The sequence below is a fragment of the Emydura macquarii genome, unplaced genomic scaffold (genome assembly GCF_026122565.2).
Source record: "Emydura macquarii macquarii isolate MOO-44397 ecotype Brisbane River unplaced genomic scaffold, CSIRO-AGI_Emac_v2 contig_1263, whole genome shotgun sequence".
Taxonomy (NCBI): Eukaryota; Metazoa; Chordata; order Testudines; family Chelidae; genus Emydura; species Emydura macquarii.
Window position 1 is genome coordinate 1,265,897 of NW_027131400.1, and position 6,577 is coordinate 1,272,473.

The following is a 6,577-nucleotide window of genomic DNA, read 5'->3' on the forward strand; positions in this document are numbered from 1 at the left end:
AAACCACAGGGAATTAAATGCCTTGGTGAGAAATAACGTGTTTGCATTAGAGACCATAATGGGATAGAATTAAGAGCTTATCATCATCATAAAGGTCACTGTGATTGAAACCCATTGGAGGAGAAGATAGGTGACCATAAAAATCACAATATTCTATTACTTAAACTGAACTACAGCATAACATTAATGCTGTGAGCTGCCCTTGTCCTTTATACTAATGGTTTTAAGGAAATTATACAGATCAATTCTATTCTTTTGTAACAATAGAAAGCCATGAATTATATTAAGTTAAATTGCCCTTTGATAAAAAACAAGGGAGAACCAACTTTCCCAGCAACTCAGACTGCTTTTTATTCTTAAATGCCACACTTAGGGAGGCTTTTAACCCTGAAGTTTAACATTACTTTACCCAGATAGATATAGAAAGGCTCAAAATATTGGCGCTCCCTTCCACCAATCATAGTTCTTGCCTCCGGGCAAGAAAGTTCATTTACTTTATTTAATTAACTGATTTTGGCTTCTTCTTAGTCTTTCATATTGACAATAATATTTTACAAAAATTTATTATTCTCTGAGGTTAAAGCCCTCTCTGTCACAGTGATGGGTACTACAGAAATCAGTAAAATATATAAAGAGGTGAGCTTTTTGGGGGGGAGGAGAGGGGAGAGAAATCCTGGTCCTCCTGATATCAGTAGCAAAATTCCCATTGACTTCAGCAGGCCCCAGGATTTCCACCTTGAGTCCCTGAACAAACTGGCATCATTTGCAACTCCTTTCCAGCACACAATGTTAAAATGGTGTGTTTTTGTGAGACTTGCTGTCTTTAGGTTTTCATAATATTTAAAATTTCCTAATGGAGAGCCAGTTTATATCTTTTGGGGACATCCAGCATAAAATATGGCTCTGCACAAACTCATTTTTGAGTTGTATTCAGTTACAAGACTCTTCAGCAAACACTGCTTGTGACTGGGAAAATGGGGGTCTCTCCTCTGACATTGGCACCTTTTATAAATTCATTGAAGACTAGGCTCAGCGGGATTCAGTTATTTACACATTTTGGACCAAACTCTGCTCCTATTTGTGGGTGTGGAATGCCCAACACACGGTGAAATTGCCACAGTCTCAGGCCCAGTCGACTCCTAAAACTTAGGTCGACCTAGCTATGTTGCTCAGGGGTGAGAAGAAATCACACCAACTTAAGCCCCTGCATACACACCTCCTAGGTCTATGGCAGAATTCTTCAGTGGGCCTAGTTACTGTCTCTCAAGGGGGTGGATTTACTACAGCAATAGAACACACCCTTCCATTCCTTTAGCAAGTGTCTACACTTCAGCAGTGCAGTGGCATAGCTACAGGGCTGCAACTGTGCTGATATAGGGCTTATAGTATAGAGGTACCTCAGTGTATGGGACAGAGAATGCAGAGATGACATCAGGGGGACGGCACAACCCCACCCCATACACAGTGTGAAGGAGTGGTAGTTCCCAACACAACAACTCTCAGCCAGAGGGTGGGGGGTTGGACAATGCTTAAAGCAGTCTGACAAAAAGTGAGGGAGTCTATCATTTTTATAGAAATGAAAGTGATATCACAGCTGCCCTGTCCCCCTGCCTCCCCTCCGTTCTGCCCCCCTGTCCTCACCTGTGCTCTTTCGGTAGTTCATGGGATTCCCTCTCTCAGACCTGAGGGAAGAGGCTGCAGAAGGGTCCCCCTCCCCCTTTCCAGGCCAAGTGTTGCAGGAAGGGGAGGGGAGAAGGAAGCTGAGCTGATGGGCTCTTTCTTCCCCCTCTTCCCCCTTCTGGTCCTGTGAGAACAGCATCAGGTCCTGAAAGGGTGTAGGGAGAAGAGAGCTCTGCTTTCTGCAGCAGCTCTGCCGCAGGAAGCAGGGAAGTGGGGAAAGCTCCTGATCAGAGGTGGCTTTCCCTAGGTAGGGGTGTGATGTGTCCCCTTGAGTGCCACTGCTGGCATGGCAGACATTTTATTTGTGGGTCTGTGACTCTTTTCCACCTGCCACTCTTTAAGAACTGGATTTGATTGATGGGATGGAAGGTCATGGGTCTACTGGGTACATGACTTTATCGGTCCACTGGCCTAAAACCATGTATGGGGAGAGCTCAGAGGGCCCAGAGTCTACGGAAACCTATGAGTTGCAATAGCAGCTGCACTGGAACTGTGTCTCCCACCCTCCAGGGAGAGAATTCACATACACACGCACACGTATGGAGATGCCCAGCACAAGGTCCTTTGAAGCCAATATACGTAACGAGCAAAAGCAATACTATGAAAAACATGGGCAGAAATTTAATAGGCCTTTCTTTGACTATAAGTCATAGTAAGAGAGGTTTAAAGGGATTAAATATCACCAAACCTGTTCTTTTTTGTACAGGAAACATTGTAGACCCTAGTAGAACTCACAGAGCTAGTATTTTAGCATCTAATTTATACTGATTTCTCAAAGAAATGAGATTGTTCATATTTTGTCTGAACGTCTGATTATTTCACATGGAAACTGGTAATCATACAGTATATTGGTTTTACATCTGCCCTCTACCAGCCCAGCAGTTCTGTTGGCACTAAATGATTAAAAAGTAACATGAAACTACCAGTAATTCTAAAAAACAATTATTCTAACAGTAGGTATTAGTTGAAATGCTCATTTTTTGTTTGCACTTTCCTAAGATTTTCCATTTGAGAATCTCAGATACTATGGTGATGAGTGCAGTATAAGGATCTATATGGAACAAAATATTTACAGACTTCAATAAACTGTGCCTTACAACTTTCCTCTGGGGTAGCTATGTAAAATATCTACTTTACTTTCTGTGCCTGGTTAAATCTAGTTACATGTATTTATATATATGAAGGACTCACTGTGGCATGCAACCAAATGCTACATGAGGTTTTCATAGAGATGAGTAAACTGCATGCAAGGGTTGCTCTTTTTGAGAGTTTATGCCATTGAGATATGGCATTGGGATCTGATGTTGCATCAGAAAATCACTTTCCAGCGTATATGGAAAGATGTCAAAGACACAGACGAACAGCTCAGTAGAAAGGATGGGTATTAGTAATACTACGGAGGAAGACACTACAAGACTTAGTGAGAGACTAGACGTGAGGGAAAAGGACTGAGAAAAGTTGAAGATGACACCTAATTACCTATGTTTTTATAAAGTGCTCATAACCATGGTATTTAAATATATAATGTGGTAGTGATGTTGGGAGATGAGAAACCATGAGTAATAAATCCTGTCTGTGAGAGAAGAGGGCTTGGAAGAAAAATTGATAAATTCTGTTTTGGACCTATCTAACAAATTTAACTTTGGTGTAACTGCAGTCACTTCAGTGAAGTTACACCCAAGATGAATTTGGCCCATTGAGGATTGCTATCAGATTACCAGATAGCATCTGGATTGCAAAACTGAAGAGAGCGGAAGAAGTCAGCGATATCGAGGTAGTTTTAAGAGTTATCTGCATAGATATACTAGCTGAAATCATGAGGGTGGATGAAGTCACCTATAGACAATGTAAAAAGAAGTGAGAGAAGGGGACTGAGCAGAGTACAGAGGTCAGTATGCTGACAAGGAGGAGAAGTTGGTAGGATGAAAAGCTACCAAAGGAAGCACGGGGGAGCAATGGTTAAAGTAGGGGGAACCAGAACAGTCACAAAATTTGGGGAAAAGAGCAAGTGGAGGAAGAAATTATCAATAAGGTTGAAAGTTCCTTCACATAAAAATATCAGTTGAAATCACAGGATTTTTAGGGGAAGGAAAGGACTCTCTCTTTCTAGATCAAAAGTTGCTGATCATGTTTATATTAAAATTTTCTGAGATGAAAATTAATATGTTGACTTGGTTTTCAGCCTGATCCTATTTAAAACAGCCAACATGCATCATTGTGAATTCCCAAATCAGCACTGACAAGGGAAACAATGACAAACCATCAGCTACAGTGACACAATTTTTTTAATACAAAAATCTAACATCAACTGGAAAAGTCTTTCTTTGAAAAATTGATTGAAAAATGACAATCATATATCAGTCATGGTGTGGCAAAGAAGAGCATTTCCTCTCTTCAACTGAGCTTTATTTTGATTTTCCGTATCTGTTCAGGGTAACTGCCAGCTTCCTCTGCTTATTTTAGTTTAATCAGATGAATCAGAGCTCTTTGAGAGAAATAGGAGGAAAAATATTTCTAGCTAATATTTGCACTCCACTGCCCCAGACAGTGTTTTAAACCCTTTGTAGGCTAGATCCTGATCTCAGTTACACCAGTGTTCTCCCACTGCCAATGTGCACTTTGAAACTGAAAGACAAGTGATTTTCATCCCCACGAGTGCCACAAGCACCAATCGTGCCCAGTGATCCAATGTGGATTCTGTGTCTCCTCAGAGCATTTAAGTGCTTTCCTTAGAATTTGCACACTGGGAAGTGTTGAGCTTTCAGCCATTTCAGTGTTAAAGTGCAAGGTTCCGCTCTACTCCTGTTTTAAATAATCAGGAGCTCGGAGGCAAAACATGAACTATTTGCAGCCAGCTGATCCTTACTATTCTCTAAGGCAAAGGGAAGAGTAGAAAGAACAGACACCCTCGCTTCCACAGATATGCAGAGAAGAGAAAAAAAAATCTCTTTGTTAAGCAAAAACTTACCGGTTGCCTCAGGCGGCAGAGCCAATTCTTCCAGAACAGAGCCTTGAACTGGTGAACAGAATGCCCCATATTGCTGTGTCTTGTCCCCATCTAATTGAAGACAGGGTTTTTAAAGACCTTTAATTCTTAGTCACCTGACCAGGTAGGCCAACGGTAACCAGTTAATCCCAGCACAAGCAAAAAGTGCAAGAGGTGTGTCTGCTTACGAAGAAAAGATTAGATTATGTTTCGGCCTCTTGTTCTGCATTCACTGAGGAATCTCATCTTTCTACTTGCTGCTCAATGCGATGAACAGTAAGGCGATGGTTTTACATAAGTGCCTTAGGGGCATTTAGTCCCTAGCACATATTCTGCACTTGCTTTTACTTTCCAGAAATAGGCATAACTGCAATCCATTACAATAAACAGTGGACATTTAACATTTGATATTGAAGTTTCCTTTCCGTTTTCATAGCTAGATTACTATTTTCACTGCAGTATTAATGTGGCTTTACAAATTTATTCAGGCCTTTTTAAAAAAGGGGTACTAAGAAGGTGGATATGCAGTTCTTTGCCACGCACATTTGTCCATTTCGAGAGTGTGTGCACATGCATGCATACAATATTATGGCAGTGCTATTGTGCCACCATTAGATTGTACGCAATTTTACACTTAAAGTGGAAGTTCAAACTCTTTGTTTTTCATGAAAAACATAATGTATATGCCCCAATTTTCCAGCATATAATCTCTGAGTAAAGCTTGAATACTCTGAGGAGTTTCAAGAAAATCCATTAATTAATTTCCAAGTGCTGCTCAATTGCCCCTGTAGTGATGCCAGCTGCCAATGTCCCCTTTCCCCAATATGAGTGGATGGTTTTCCAGATATGTGCAAAACAGATAGCAGGATAGAAGTCTGAGGGAACTCTTGCTGCTTTTGGTGATGGGTGAGCATGGGGGAAGGGTTGCTAGAAAACTGGTATCCCTTGAGGGGTAGAGTTGAGGTTGTGGTGTGCTGGCTGATGGTTGTTCTAATGGTGTGTAAGGCTGAGTAAGTGAAAGGCATGTCATGTTAGATGCCTTAACTTTTCATTTCTTTGCTTTTGTGTTAGGTATGTTATGTACAAAACAGCCTTCATTCATGTACAAAGTTAAATGCTATGTTGTTGTAGCCGTTTTGGTCCCAGGATATTAGGAAGACAAGGTGGACATTAATACCTTTATCTTAATATCTTTTATTGGACCAACTTCTGTGGATGAGAGATACAAGCTTTTGAGCTACACACAACTCTGCTTCAGGTCTCTCTCACCGACAGAAGTTTCTCTTTCACCAACAGAGGTTGGTCCAATAAAAGATATTGTCTCACCTACCTTATCTTCCACATACAATGCAGTGTTTTTCTGTACTAATGATATATATTGTAATGGATACTCTGATTACTCTTTTTTCCAGTCTTCTTACAACGTACACTTTTATAGCATATAACATTTTAAGATAAATGAAATATTAAAATTGACTTGTATATCTGCTTCTTCACCTTTTATGGGAAAGAGCTAGAGCTCGGATTGACCTGATTTTCAGAAGGACTGGGTGTCCACAAACCCCACTGAAATCAATGGGAGCTGGAGGAGGGCAGCAACTTTGAAAATCAGGCCAATAAGGCCAAATTCTGTTCTCAGTGACATCCATGCACTCTGTGAACTTCTGTAAATGATTATGAGAATTGGCTACTCCCTAGCCTCAGCGCTTGAGGTGAATTTTTTTACACTTTTAAAAAATTCCTTCATTCATTTTTTTGGTTATTAAACAGGGAAACATATATTTTTCAGCATTTATGGCTCCTTTTGCTCACTAATAACACAAAAACAACTAATTTTAAAAAAATAAATAAAAGACTTTCCATGTAACTGATCCTTAGTGAGGAGCCAGACTTCTGCTACATTTGGGGTAA